Source organism: Sturnira hondurensis, unplaced genomic scaffold (genome assembly GCF_014824575.4).
Source record: "Sturnira hondurensis isolate 20B ecotype Veracruz unplaced genomic scaffold, ASM1482457v3 Scaffold0016587, whole genome shotgun sequence".
Classification (NCBI taxonomy): Eukaryota; Metazoa; Chordata; class Mammalia; order Chiroptera; family Phyllostomidae; genus Sturnira; species Sturnira hondurensis.
The window spans coordinates 619,884-635,903 of NW_028089218.1; the positions used below are offsets into that span (position 1 = coordinate 619,884).

At 37.7% G+C, this 16,020-nt stretch overlaps 1 protein-coding gene and 1 non-coding gene across 3 annotated transcripts in view; both read left to right on the forward strand.

Annotated features, from left to right (window-relative positions):
- RABEP1 (rabaptin, RAB GTPase binding effector protein 1) overlaps positions 1 to 16,020 on the forward strand; it is a 106,665-nt gene that overhangs the window by 28,527 nt on the left and 62,118 nt on the right. The window lies entirely within an intron of this gene.
- LOC119001099 (U1 spliceosomal RNA) lies at positions 5,053 to 5,211 on the forward strand. Its single transcript, XR_005069482.1, has one exon. It is a non-coding gene; the product is annotated as a U1 spliceosomal RNA (small nuclear RNA).

Here is a 16,020-nt window from a genome sequence, read left to right on the forward strand (position 1 = left end):
TTCCCAAGGAGCCCTGGTTCCTTTTATTTTATTCCATAATTTTTAAAGATTTTATTTATTTTTATTTTATTTTTTAAATTTTATTTATTTTTTTAGAGGGGAAGGAGAGAGGGAAAGAAACATCAATGCATGGTTGCCTCTTGTGCATCCTCTGCTGGGAACTTGCCTGCAGGGAACTGGCCTGCAACCAGGTATGTGCCCTGACTGGGAATCGAACCGTGATCCTCTGATTCACGGGCCTGTGCTCAGTCCACTGAGCTACACCAGCCAGGGCTTTTATTTATTTTTAGACAGAGGGGATGGGAGGGAGAAAGAGAGAGAGAAACGTCAGTGTGTGGTTGCCTCTCATGCATCCCCTACTGGAGACCTGGCTTGCATCCCAGGCTTGTGCCTCACTGGGAACCTTTCAGTCTGCAGGCCGGTGCTCAATCCACTGAGTCACACCAGGTAGGGCCTTGGTTCCTTTTAATAAGAAAATGTATTTAGTGACCACATTCTGGGTATTAGTGTGGCATGTGTTTTTCTTAGCAATTTTTCTAAAATGAATTGCATTTTACCTTTCTTAGACTATACTGGATATCACTGAATCTTTTATCAATGACTCATTCTGTTATAAATACTAGTTTTGGGTCTGAGCTGTAAGCAGGTGACTACCCCAGTGTTGCTGAAGTTTGTTTTAAAGATTAGATTTGTTTGCCTCTATATTATTAAGTGGTACCAAATTCCAAGTCAGTGCTAGTCATCGTTTTATTTTTGTTTTCCTGTGACCCAGCCTTCCTTGGTATTAGTGGGGTCTGTTTCTCACCTACAGAGCTTTTCAGCTTATTTAAACTCATTTAAATGAGTTTAAATATTCTCTACACTCATTTTTAAACCCTGCTTTTTCTGTATCCTTGGTTCTCTGATTATCTGACTATGGAAAACTAAGTGTTAATTAGGAGATAAAGTCAGATCTTATATAGTATAGTATCAATATTAAGTCTGAAAGGAAGGGGTGTCTGTCTACTCCTCAGCTAAACATTCAGATGCATGAGTTTTTCATTTCTGTTAAGCTTGACGTCTTTTTTGGAGCAGGGGGCAATGTCGTGGTGATGATGTATGGAGGGGTATATGCTCTTTTCCACTTGGTCAGCACTGCCGGACCTCTGGTTCCAGCTTTGGTAAAAGGTATTCATTTATTTGGCTTTGGAAAGCATTTGAAGTTTAATAGTATTTTAAAAAATAAACTTTTTAAAAGAAATGTTTTAGACTTGCAGAAAATTGGGAAGATAGTACAGAAAGTTTTCATATATTGCACATTCAGTTTCCTGTCAGTAATGTCGTATGTTAGTATGGTACATTTATCAAAATTAATGAACTACTGCATGGCAGATGCTAAAGAGTTATGTAGAACAGGGCAGGATGGATAGGGGTACTGGTTTGTGATCCATCCCAGATAAGGGGAAAACACCTCAACTGCCTGTCTAGGGTAGGGCAAAGGCCTGTTATATGCCATGGTGCATAGGGAAGAGGTGAATCAGACAGTCTCTGAGATAATTTATGGGAAGCAATCTCTGTTCTGGTCCAGATCCAGCTTGAGGGTCCAGTAGCATCATGTCATTGAACAGTCTTACCTCCACAGAGAATAGGAGTTGTTTAATGGTTATACAGTTTTAATTTTTCAAGGTGGGATGAAAAGAGTTCTGGAGATTGGTTGCTTAACCATGTGAATGCACTTCACACTTTGAACTGTGCTCCTAAAAAATGGTTAAAATGGTAAATTCTATGCTATGTGTATTTTACTAAAATAAAAAATAAAATAAATATATGTAAACAAGCAAAGAGTTAATGAACTAGTATTGATACATTATTCCTAACTAAAGTCCATAGTTTATTCACATTTTCTTAGATCCTTTCTAGAAATTGCATTACATCTAGTCACCATATCTCCCTAGGCTCCTCCACACCGTGACAATTTCTCTGACTCTTTTTAATGAATTTGCTGGTTTTAAGAAGTACTGGTCAAGTGTCAGGTGTTTTATAGATTGTCCCTCTCAGTTGGAATCTGTCTGATGTTTTTCTCATGATTAGACTGGGATTGCGTGTTTTGGGGAGGAGACCACACATATAAAATGTCATTTTCTTTGCAGTGTTATCATTCCTTCTGAGGGTAGTGATTGTTACAGTTTTAAGAAATTGTAACTTTCCTTCCTGTACTCTGGAAAGAAGTCAATATATGCTCCTGCCTGACATAGTGTTAGGAAATATCAATCAGGATAGTTGTAAGCACATTTTCCCAGAGTGTTTCCTATTTTCTAACCAGTGTTAATCCCTTGTGGATATATTTTTTAAAGTAATGTTTAGCACCCTATGAACAGTCTTTAAGAGAATGTTGTTGGGAGTGTCAGTATAATATGTTTCAGTATGAGTTCTTTGTTGCAAAGAAAAACAATTTGTTCTGTCTGGTTTAAGCATAAAAGGAATTTTTTGGATATGAGTTAGTTTACGGAGTCATTGGGAGGGCAAGGACAAATGGATTCTAGGCCCTTGGTTCTCAAACTTGAGCATCAGAACCACACTTTGAGGATTACTGCTCTCCTCTGTTAGGTTTTAAAGAACATCCAAAAGCTGCCACAAAACGGCCTGATAGGAACCTGTTTTCTCTGATGCTGTTGAGTATATGGAGTTCCACTTTAATACAGTTGCTATTGCTGCTTGCATTTTTTGCCATTTCTGCTTCAAGGAGCTGGACCTGTAACCACTGGGAAGCCAATGAAAGCAGGGAGAATTCAACTTTGTTTCTTTTATTTTCTTAAGATTTTATTTATTTTTAGAGAGAGGGAAAGGGAAGGAGAAGGAGGGAGAGAAACGTCAATGTGTGGTTGCCTCTCCTGTGTCCCCTACTGGGGACCTGGCTGGCAACCCAGGCATGTACCCTGACTGGGAATCAAATGATGACCCTTTGGTTCATAGGCAGGCACTCAATCCACTGAGCCACAACCAGCCAGGGCTCAGCTTTGTTTCTTTATATTGCTCAATTCTGAATTGAAGTTGCATTTGTTGTGTACGTTTGATTGGAGGAGCTCAGGTGATGTGGCTGGCATTTTCATTTCAAGGTGTATTGGGAATCTGATTTCTGTTTTGTAAAACTGCAACTCATAAAAATGGAAATATCTTTAAATGTTGAAAAAATGTTTAAATGTTCATAAGATGATGGGGTATTGAAGGTAGTGGAGGTGGGTAGGGCAGGGGAGAGTAATGGGGGAAAAACAGGGACAGCTGAAATTGAACAATAAACATTTTTTTAAACAATAAAGGACAAAAAAGATGATGGGTAGTCAAGGATTTGACAGTTGTCTGCAAGGAGATAAAGCACTTGGACCAGGATACAAATTTTTGTACTGCTTCTGTTATTAAAAAATGTCATCTGAACTGAGCAGTGTACTTAGTGTCTTTGTTGATTTTACATTTTGGCACAAACTCCTTATCTCATTAGACCAGTAACAAGCAGTTTGCATACTACATTAGGGTAGCACTAATCTACTGTAAAAGCATAAGGGAGGAGGGAGGGAAGAAAATCTAGGTTTTAAGGTGGCTCACTTTAGGGGTCTAAGTTGGCCATGATGTAGGTGTGATACTTGAAGCAGGCTGGGAACTTGGGAAAAATAGAGAGGGTAAGAGAAGTAGAAGTAAAAATGAGGGCTTAAAATATCTACGGTTCCAATAAGCCCTCCAGAACACTGCTGTCCAACAGAACTGTAATGTAAGCCAAAGAATACAATTTAAAATTTTCTTCAAGCCACATTAAAAAAAGTACAAAACAAAACCCTCCAAATAGAAAAACAGGTAAAGTTAATTTTTAAAAATAAGTTATATTGAGATTTAATTTATTTACCATAGAGAAACATCAATTTGTTGTTCCACTTGTTTATGCATTCTTAGGTTGCTTCTTGTATGTGCCCTCACTGAGGATTGAAACCCCAACCTTGGCATATCTGGACAACACTCCCAACCAACCGAGCTACCCAGCCAAGGCAAATTAACCCTTTTAAAATTTATTTATTATTCATGGTTTTTAGAATATCCGCAGAACTGTATATCCATCACCGCTAAATCCAGAACATTTTTATCACCCTCCAAATAATCCCATATCACTAGCAGTCAGTCTCCATTGTGTTCCTCCCCCAACCATTGGCAACCACCATTCCTGTTCTTAGTCTCTATGGATCTTTCTATTCTGGATATTACATATAAATGGAGTCACGCAATGTGTAACCTTTGGTGTCTAGCTTCTTTCACTTAGCATAATGTTTTCAAAGTCCATCCATTTGTAACATATCAGTACTTCATTCCCATTTATGGATAAATAATATTCTGTTGTATGAATATACCACCACAATTTGTCCATTCATCAGTTGTTGGGTGGCTTCCATTTTTGGCTATTATGAATAATGTTACTATGAATATTTGTATATATCTTTCTGTGGAAATTAAGTTTAATAATCTATTTTATTTACCCCAGTATATTCCAGTGTTATAATTTCTACATATGATCACTATAAAAATGATTGAGATGTTTTAGATTTTTTTGTAGTAAAGTATTAAAAAATTCAATATATATTTCAAAGTTAACAGCATATCTCAGTTCAGACAGCCACACTTCAGGTGCTCAATGTGGCTAGTGGCTACCATATTGGAAAGCAAAATGCAAAAAGAAACTCAAGGGGACGACTGTGCTACATGCAGAAAATTCCAGTTTACCCAAAGTCAGAGATGTTTGCTTGTTGGGCACCTAGATTTCCTTTCTCCCTTCCCCTTTGATTGCTTTTAGTAAAATACTCTTACCTCCTTTACTTCAAATCCTTGCTGTCCTTTAAAATCCTGACTTATATCTCTTTTCATTAATGGGTTTTTGTTATTCCAGCTCAGTTTTTTTATTTACTTGTTTATTTAGTAAATGTTTATTGCCCATGTGCCAACTACAGTTCTAGGTGTTGGAAATGTAGCATTGAGCAGGATATATAGTCTCTGTTTTCATTGGGTGTATACTCCAATAAGAAACAATATTTACTCATACTTACCTGGCAGGGGAGATACCATGATCACGAAGGTGGTTTTCCCAGGGCGAGGCCTATCCATTGCTCTCCAGATGTGCTGACCTTGTGATTTCCCCAAATGTGGGAAACTCGTCTGCGTAATTTGTGGTAGTGGGGACTGCGTTCACGCTCTCTAAAAAAAAAGAAACATTTATTCAAATATTCAGAGTAATAATTTTGATAGTGGCAAGTGCTATGAGGATAGTAAAATTGGTTTGATGAGAAAATAACTTCTGTTGGCAATTACAAATTTATTCTTGTAATTCTAAACTTACAGCTCAGTAAAGCTGACAAAAATAATTTACACTAAAATTTATTAATTTTAAGTACATATATCCATGAATTTTTAAAAACATATGCAGTCTGTAAGCATCACTATTATTGTTATAGAATATTTTTACCCCCAAAAGTTCCATGCCCCTTTGCAGTTAAACCCCTCTCTCCACTTCTAGGCAAGTGCTGGTCTACTTTCTGACACTATAGGTTCACCTTCTGTACAATTTCATGTAAGTGGAATCATTTTTTTTGTCTGGTTTGTTTCACTTAACATATGCTCTTGAGATTTACCCATGTTGTGTATATTAATAGCTTGTTTCTTTTTGTTACCAAACAGTGTTCCATTTTGTGGATATACCATAATATGTTCAGTTATAATGGCATTTTCAGTATTTGGCTGAGTAAAGCTGCTGTGAGCATTTGTGTACAAGTCTTTGTGTGAAACTATGTTTTTGTTTGTAGGATTGCTGGATGGTTAATGTGTTTACAGGAAACAGCCAAACTGTTTTCCAAAGTGGTTGTACTATTTTATTTTGCATTCCTACTGGCAGCCTTACCAACACTTACTACATCCAAGCACAAAATAAGGATAAAATTTAACTTCACAGAGAGTGGATTCTTAGAGTCCCAAGCCAGGTCCTGAAATGGCAACGTGTAAGTTCTTATGAATGCCAGTAAAGAAAACTGAATTATCTTGGTGGTTGCCTTAAGTAAGCCTGATATATTTTTTTAAAGAATTTATTTATTTATTTTTAGAGGGGGAAGGAAGGAGAGAGAGAGAGAAATATCAATGTATGGTTGCCTCTGGTATGTCCCCTGCCCGGAACTGGCCTGCAACCCAGGCATGTGCCCTGACTGGGAATCGAACCTTGATCGTCTGGTTCACAGACCCGCGCTCAATCCACTGAGCTACACCAGCCAGGGCCAGTAAGCCTGATATTTAAGTTTTGAAGAGCCTTTTTTGTCTTGTAAGAGGGGAACTGAAATATTAATACATAGTTAAAAACGCATCTGCTAATCAGTCCAGTGGTAGTCATACTTTTTCATCTTTATTATATGGTGTTTGAAATACTTGGGAAGTTGAGTAACACCAGTTTGTACAAATCGAGTAGGTAACAGTCCATTTTTATCCATGCATATTTATATCAGCTCTTGAACAGCAGCTTTTGACAGTTATGATAGATAACTGGACTAAGTGTAATCAGAAAGACTGTATATATAGTTTGCTTATTTCTGAAGTTATCCTTGTTTGGTATTTATTTGAGACTTTTTTCATGGTTCACATTTTCAATATATATTCAACATGGAAACTGGTGGAATATAGCTTCAGAGGAATATAGGAATAGCACATGGAATATAGTTTATACTGTATTGTTTGTCTACTGAACATTCACTGAAGTTTCCATTCCTTGTTCACAATTCTGTATTTTTGACTTTTTCTCAAAGTTTTGCTTATCTGCTTGTTTTAATTGATAGCTTTGCTTGAATACACTTTCTGGAACATCTAAAAAAATTATTAAGCAAGTGGTTTGTGAGCATTTTAGGAAATAAAGTGATTTTGTAGTTATCACTAGGAAGGATCTCTGGAACAAGTTGAGCCAAATGAACATCTGTATTTTTTAGCACCTTTATGTACCTGAAACTTTAAATTCTGAAGTAGTTGATAGTACATACCATTTGAGAGCCTATTATATGGAAGTTACTTTTATATGATGCTATCTCTAATTTCCATAGTATGTGATACTCTGCAGAATATCTTTATTTTATTTTAAAGGTTTTTATTTATTTATTTTTAGAGAGAGGGGAAGAAAGGGAGAAAGAGAGACAGAAACATCAATGTGTGAGCGATACATCAATTGGTTGCCTCTCCTCGCACACCCCCAACTGGGGACCTGACCTACAACCCAGGCATGTACCCTGACTGAGAATCGAACTGGTGAGCTTTTGGTTTGCAGGCCAGCATCCAGTCCACTGAGCCACACCAGCCAGGGCAGCATTATCTTTATTTTAATATAGAAAACCTAGAAAGTTTTCAACTGTTTGCCCTAGTTCATATAACAAAAGATTGTGTTGGGTTGAAGCACAAGTTTCTGACTCCAAAATTGTGAATGGCTTGCTTATCTTTGAATTTTAATAGGGCTTTTGACTACACTGGTATGACATCTTGGATAAAATGAAGAAGTGTAGTTTGATACTGAAGGTAGTTGGAATCTCATATATCAATGTCAATCTCCACTGAGGTCTTAGGTGATAATACCAATGTACTCTGTCATTAGCTCTAATTTAAAACTTTGTTTAAACAAAACAAAACTCTGCAACTTAACTAAAATTATACCAGGTATAGGTTGGAGGTAACCTTGGCTTAATTGTATAGTGCAAGAATTAAAGATAGTGTTAGATTATGTTAATGTTATAGGCTAACAATATGGGGTTGTGGCCAAATAAACTAGGGTATATTTATAGTATGTTAGCAGGTAATAGCCCCCAGATACGATGTTTCTTCTAGACTCTATGTTAGTATTGTTTAGGATCAGAGTGTCCTATTTTATGTAAATTTTGACTACCTGTAGAATGTTGAGAACAACTGAAGTGAGGAATTTAGAAATTATTAAAAGATTAGGAGGGATTTTGTCTGGAGAAGAAAGGAGAGGACAGTGTGGGATGTCAGATATTAGAAATTTTCCTCTTGAATTCTATAGGGCAGAACTAAGATTTCTAAGGAAGCTGATTTAGGGTTGTGTTACTAAAAGTAGATATTTCTAATAGAAGACCAGTTATCTAAGGGAATGGCTGAGGCAGTGTGGGAGGAGTAATCTAAAATCTCTGAAGAGTGGAATTGGTTGCCCCATGAGCCAGTGAACTGTTACTTATGTTTGTGTGGAAGCCATATGATCACCTGTCTGTGATATTGCAGGAATGAATGGATTTCTGCATGAGTTAGTAGTTGGTGGTTTTCAAACTATTTAGATCTCTCTCCACAGTAAGAAACACATTCTTTGTTGCAACCCATTATAAATGTGTGAGCACAGGTTTCCCTGCTATTGGAAAGTAGAGCATTCCTTTCAAACTTTTTGTAAGTTGAAATGGCATAAAGTGAAAAAGCAGTTGCCAGTCGTTTATATGGAAATTTTTTGAGTGTTTCCAGACCCCCAAATAACGTACTATATCATACCAAATAACATATAAAACCTAAAATAATGCTAGCATATAGTAAAAGCAGTGACACTATACTGCCTCCATAATGGCTTCCTGCAAAACAAACACTGAACACTATTTTTGCTTTTTTTCCTGAAAACATAAATTCCCTTTCAGTTAGTGAAAATAGGTAGTGCTAATGGAGGCCTTTCATAAAAGCAGAGCAACATAAGATGAACTTTCAAAAAGTCAAGGGTACCTATATCTGAAATACAAATTTCATGAAATAACATATACCCATATTAAAGGTGTTGCTGATATTTTCTACTTCATTATTTTTAAAGGGCATATTGCTAATCACTAACTTGATTTAACAACTCACTAATGGATTGAGAGACTCAGTTTGAAATACACTGGATTAGAATCTAAAATATCTAAAATCCTTGCAACACTACAATCCTGTGATTATTCCTACTCAAGTAACGTTAGACCCAGAAAACTGCACACTGCAAATGCTGGGAGGTTATTCATTTTGATCATAAATGTCTTTCGGGAGGTTGAAAATGAGAAAACATTCCTGTGTCCTTTGATTCTCCCCACCTCCACCCTTTCCACCTCTGCTACTTCCTCCCCCAAATCAGGCTTTTCCATTGTTTCTTCCCCTTAATTCTACCTTTACCCTTTTGGAGAATTCCTTGTTAAGTAGTTTTTCATTAACTCATTTTCCTCTGAATTAATATTTGGTACCAGTTTGTTCTTTCACTTAATATTTTTCCTGGATTCATAATAATATCTTCAGGTAGTTAATGTAAACACCTAATCTTTACATAAGAAATAATTGACTTTCTTATTTGAAATTCATCATGTTAAAAGGGCCATCTTTTATCTGAGGTATTATGCCAGCTAATTATTTTTGAGAGTTGCAAGAAAGACAAAATAAGACTTTTTACTTTGATTCACAAAAGGAGGGCTAAGAAGTTGTTTTGTGCAAACTTCTTAACTGAATGTTATTCTGTTTTAGAATTGGTATATCTCAGTAAATGGACAAGGTGAAGGGGTGCAGGTTTCTTACATAGAGTTGCTAAAGGCAGATGTTTTGGGGATTACTGTGTTTTTTTGGACCATAAGATGCACCTAGGTTTTAGAGCAGGAAAATAGGGGGAAAATTTTTGAAGCAAAAAATGTGGTAAAATATTTACTAACATGAATAACATAGTATTCCACCAATGTAAATGAAAACTGAACTCAAACAGCAGCATTAACAACCATTATTCCTTCCAAATTGGGGGAGTGCGTCTTATAGTCCGAAAAATATGGTATATAAAGTGAAATGGGATTAAATAAAGTGAAAAGACAACTTTCTGTTATACTAAAGAATTAGATTATTTTTGTGTTATGGAAAAAGTGATTCCCAAATGCTATTTATTCTATGACTGTAAAGTGATTGGTAATGTTAATCCAAAATTACCTGTATGTGGATTGCTGTTTTCTGTGACTAATATTCTCTAGATTAGTAATTCCTATCCACCACACCTGTTACTGAATAGCAAGTGGGATTCTGCTGCTTAGGCAGAATTCTGGAGGCAGAGGTTTGGTGATAAAGGAAAGGAGTCTTTATTCAAAAACTACACAGTTTTTTAATAACAGCCTCTTACATGCATTAGTCACTTAAACCTATCCATTAAGGCTACAGTCTTTCACACCTGAGTTCTTCTATCATTCTCCTTGTTTGTTTTTAATTATCTTATTTCTGTAGGGTTAGTTTACGAACTAAAATAACTCAAGATATAAAAGCCACACTTTTGGAAGAATGGCAGGCTTCTGCCTCATATCTTGTCCCTCTAGAACACCCAAAGAAGAATAACCCTGCCACCCTTTGACAGGCCAGCTGGATCCTGGACTGCATCTGGAGTTCCTTATCCTAAATACCATCCTTTGGGAAATACAGGTAGCTGCAGCACAATCATCCAGGCATCCTTGAGGAAAAGAGCCTGAGAGCCCAGTCTCTCCCCTCCTTGTATTTTAAATCTTCTGGCTCATAATTCATGTGCTCTGGAGGCATTCAGCTTCTCAGCCAATCCTGTCCTAGGCTGTTTATCTTTGCCTTGGGCAACCTCCTCCTAGGGCCCCTTCCTATTCCTCCCCAGTGACCTGATCATATCTCTCTGTATCATTCCCACTCTACTTTTCCTCTCCCCTTCTGTGAGACATGCTAAGTAATTATGGATTTACATAAATATTAAACACTAAACAAGTCACAATTCAATGTGTATATTTACTGCAAATAATGATCACTTTTAGTAATTCCTAAAGGAAGCTGGACATGATGAATTTTCAGAGCGCCAAAAGAAGGCTAGCTAGAAGGCTACTTCTGAAACAGAAGAGATTGTGTTTTTGTTTTTCTTTATTTTTATTGTTGATACTACTATAGATATCCTCGTTTCCCCCTCTCTGCCTACCACCACCCCTTACCTGCTCCCCCTTTCCTCTGGCCATCACCACACTGTTGTCTGTGTTTATGAATTATGCACACATGTTCTTTAGCTAATCCCTTCACCTTCTTTCATTTAGTTCCCCTTGCTCCTCTTTTGGCGGTTGTCAGTCTGTTCATGTATTCATGCCTCTGTTTCTATTTTGTCAGTTTATTTTGTTCATTAGCTTCCATATATAAGTGAGATCAAAAGGTATATTTCTTTGACTGGCTTATTTCACTTAGCATAGTAATCTCTAGGTCCATCCATGCTGTTACAAAAGGTAAGGATTCCCCCTTTTTATGGCTGCATAGTATTCCATTGTGTAAATGTACCACAGCTTTTTAATTCACTCATTTACTGATGAGCACATGGACTATTTCCAGATCTTTGAAATAATGCTGCAATGAATATAGCGGTGCATATATTCTTTCAAATTGGTGTTTCAGGATTCTTAGGATTTATTCTCAGTAGTGGGATTGCTGGGTCAAAAGGTAATTCCATCCTTATAACCATTACTTTGAACTCTATATCTGATAGATTGCTTGCCTCCATTTCATTTAGCTCTTTTTCCTCAGTTCTTTCATTTGGGGTCTGTTTCTTTGCCTCCCCACTTTTGTTGTCTTTTTGTATTTGTTTCTGTGTATTAGATAGATCAGCTCTGACTCCCAGTCTTGGTTGGGTGGCCTTATGTTCTAGGTGTCCTGACCCAGTGGTGCGTTCTTGATTTCCTGAGCTGGGTGCTCTAGGAACATCCTTTGTGTGAGTCTTGTTGACCCTCCTGTTGTAATTGAGTCTTGATTGCTGTTGGCCTGTTCATGCATGGAAGCAACCCTCAGCCTGGCTGGTTGTAAGGCTCAACCCTGGCTATAGCACGTGAGCTGCTATTCAGGTGCAGCCTTGATCTGGCTTCTTCTACAGGTCCTTGGTTCTGAAACTCCTCTTCAGCCAGTCTTCACTTGGTCATTCAGGGTGAATGCTTTTCAATTTAGTTTTGTGTTTCCAGTTTGGTTCTGGGAGCACGATCTGCCTACTTGGCCGCCATCTTGAAAAGTCAGAAAAGATTATGTTTTTAAGAAAATTAATCTGTTTTAACAAATTGCTTGACCTGAGAAAAATGTAAGTGTAGTTTTTAAAAATTGATTTTAGAGAGGAAGGGGGGGGGCAGGAGAAACATTGATTTGTTGTTTCACTTATTTGTGCATTCATTGGTTGATTGTTGTATGTGCTCTGACTGGGTATTGAACCTGCAACCTTGGCATGTTGGGACGATGCTCTAATTTAGGGGTCCCCAACCCCTGGGCCATGGACAGAACTGGGCCATGCTGCAGGGGGTGAGTGGTGGGCAAGTGAGCAAAGCTTTTTACAGTTACTCCCCAGCTCCCTCGTCACTTGTATTGCTGCTTGAGCTCTGCCTCTGCCTCCTATCAGATCAATGGTGGCATTGGATTCTCATAGGAACGTGAACCCTACTGTGAACTCTGCATGCTTCTTAAGAGAATCTAATGCATGATAATCTGAGGTGGACCTGAGGCAGTGATCCTAGCGCTGGGGAGCCACTGCAAATACAGATTATCATTAGCAGAGAGGTTTGACTGCACAGAGACCATAATAAATCAGTTGCTTTCAGACTCATATCAAAACCTTATCAGTGAGTGTCAAGTGACAAGCTGCATCTGGTGGCAGACCATCTCCCACCCCGCTATAGCCGTGAAAAAACTGTCTTCCACAAAATCTTTCCCAGGTGCCAGAAAGGTTGGGGATTGCTGCTCTAACCAACAGGTCTACCTGGCCAGGGCCTATATAAGTGTAATTTTTAAAATGATTAGTATTTTGCCCTGGCTGGTGTGGCTCAGTGGATTGAGCACCAGCCTGTGAACCAAAGGGTTGTCAGTTTGATTCCCAGTCTGGGCACATGCCTGGGTTGCAGGCCAAGGAGGGTGTGTGAGAGGCAACCAAACACTGACATTTCTCTCTCCCTCCCTTTCTCTAAAAATAAATAAATGAGGAAATAAATAATATTTTTAAGACCACTGAGTAGAACAATTGACATAGAACAATAAGGAAGTACTTCATTACCTTTAAATCCAATCAGTGTAATTTATTCTTTTAATTATCCTTCGATTCAGGGAGGCAGAACCTCAGTATAATTGGCATCTTCTTTCCAAGCTTTTTCTCTCGGGGTGTGTGTGTGTGCGCGCGTGTGCGTGTTTTCATAGTTCATGTCATATTGCATATAATTTTGTATCTTGTTCTTTTAAGTTAATATAATTTTTCTGGTTTGATATTATTGCATACCTAAAAGTGTCATTTTAAAGCCAAATGATACACAAGTTATGACTTGTCGGTTTCAGGACCTGTTCAGATTTTTTTGTTCCACTGGAGTATCTTCTCTCTCTTTCTTTATGCTTGAAGTAGGTGTTTTAGTTTTTTTTTAAATTTATTTAATTATTTTTCAAGTTCAGTTTTCTGTCTATTATTCCCATCCCATCCCACCCCCCGTGCTCCCCCCTCCCTCCCATTTCCACCCTTCTCAGTTGTTGTCCATGTATCCTTTATATATGTTCCTCTAAATCGCTCCCCTATTTCCCCTGAAATTCCCTCCCCTCTTCCCTCTGGTCACTGTCAGCCTGTTCTCTATTTCAGTGTCTTTGGTTATATTTTGCTTGCTTGTTTGTTTTGTTGTTTACCTTCCTGTTAAAGGTGAGATCATACGGTATTTGTCCTTCAACACCTGGCTTATTTCACTGAGCATAATGCTTTCCAGTTCCATCCATGTTGTTGCAAAAGGTAGGAGCGCCTTCTTTCTTTCTGTGGCATAGAATTCCATTGTGTATATGTACCATAGTTTTTTGATCCATTCATTTACTGATGGGCACCTAGGTTGCTTCCAACTCCTGCCTATTGTAAATTGTGCTGCTATGAACATTGGGGTGCATATGTTCTTTGGGATTGGTGTTTTAGGGTTCTTAGGATACAATCCTAGCAGTGGAATTGCTGGGTCAAGATGCAGGTCCAATTTTAGTTTTCTGAGAAAATTCCATTCTGTTTTCCATAATGGTTGTACCAGTCTGCAATCCCACCAACAGTGGGCCAGAGTCCCCTTTTCCCCACAGCCTCTCCAACATTTGTTGTTTATTGCTTTGTTTATGATAGCCATTCTCACCGGTGTAAAGTGGTATCTCATTGTGGTTTTAATTTGCATCTCTCTGATAGCAAGCGATATTGAGCATCTCTTCATGTGTCTCTGGATCCTCTGTATGTCCTCCTTGGAGAAGTGTCTGTTCAAGTCCTTTCCCCATTTTTTAATTGGGTTAGTTGTCTTCTTAGAGTGAAGTCGTGTGAGTTCTTTGTATATTTTGGAGATTAAACCTTTGTCTGAGGTATCATTGGCAAATATGTTTTCCCATACAGTTGGTTGTCTTTTTATTTTAATGCTGTTTTCTTTAGCTGCGCAGAAGCTTTTTATTTTGATGAGATCCCATTTGTTTATTCTTTCCTTTATAGTCCTTGCTCTAGGGGACATATCAGTAAAAATGTTGCTGCGTGAAATATCTGAGATTTTCCTGCCAATGTTCTCCTCTAGGACTTTAATGGTGTCATGGCTTATATTTAAGTCTTTTATCCACCTTGAATTTATTTTGGTGTATGATGTAAGTTGGTGCTCGAGTTTCATTTTTTTGCATGTAGCTGTCCAGTTCTCCCAACACCATTTGTTGAAGAGGCTATCTTTACCCCATTTTATGATACTGCCCCCTTTGTCGAATATTAATTGACTGTAGAGATTTGGGTTTATTTCTGGGTTCTCTATTCTGTTCCATTGGTCTATGTGCCTGTTTTTATGCCAGTACCAGGCTGTTTTGATTACAGTGGCCTTGTAATACAGTTTGATATCAGGTATTGTGATCCCTCCTACTTTGTTCTTCTTTCTTAACATTGCAGCTGCTATTCGGGGTCTTTTATGGTTCCATATAAATTTTTGAAGTGTTTGTTCTATGTCTGTGAAATATGCCATTGGTACTTTAATAGGTATTGCATTGAATCTGTAAATTGCTTTGGGTAGTATGGACATTTTGATGATGTTAATTCTTCCAATCCATGAACACGGTATACGTCTCCATTTGTTTGTGTCTTCCTTGATTTCTGTCTTCAGTGTTGTGTAATTTTCTGCATACAGGTCTTTAACCTCCTTGGTTAGATTTATTCCCAGATATTTTATTTTTCTTTTTGCTATATCGAATGGGATTTTTTTCTTGATTTCTGCTTCTGCTGATTCATTGTTAGTATACAGAAATGCCTTTGATTTCTGGATATTGACTTTGTATCCCGCTGTTTTGCCAAATTCATTTATTAGTTCCAGCAGTTTTTTGGTAGAGTCTATAGGATTTTCCATGTACACTATCATGTCATCTGCAAACAGTGACAGTTTTGTTTCCTCCTTTCCGATTTGGATGCCTTTTATTTCCTTTTCTTGTCTGATTGCTGTGGCTAGAACTTCCAATACTATATTAAATAGAAGTGGTGAAAGTGGACAACCTTGTCTTGTTCCTGATCTTAGTGGAAAAGCTTTCAGTTTTTGCCCATTCAGTATGATGTTGGCTGTAGGTCTTTCATATATGGCCTTTATTATATTGAGGAATGCTCCCTCTATTCCCACTTTGCTGAGTACCTTTATCATAAATGGGTGTTGTACCTTATCAAAAGCTTTTTCCGCGTCTATTGATATGACCATGTGGTTTTTGTCCTTGCTTTTGTTTATGTGGTGTATTACATTTACTGATTTGCGGATATTGAACCATCCTTGCATCCCTGGGATGAATCCCACTTGGTCATGGTGTATGATCTTTTTGATGTATTGTTGGATGCGATTTGCCAATATTTTGTTGAGGATTTTAGCATCTATGTTCATCAGTGATAGTGGCCTAAAGTTTTCTTTCTTTGCTGTGTCTCTATCTGGTTTTGGAATTAGGATGATGCTGGCTTCATAAAAAGAGTTGGGGAGTTTCTCATCATTTTGGTTTTTTTGGAATAGTCTGTGAAGAATAGGGGTTAGCTCTTCTTAA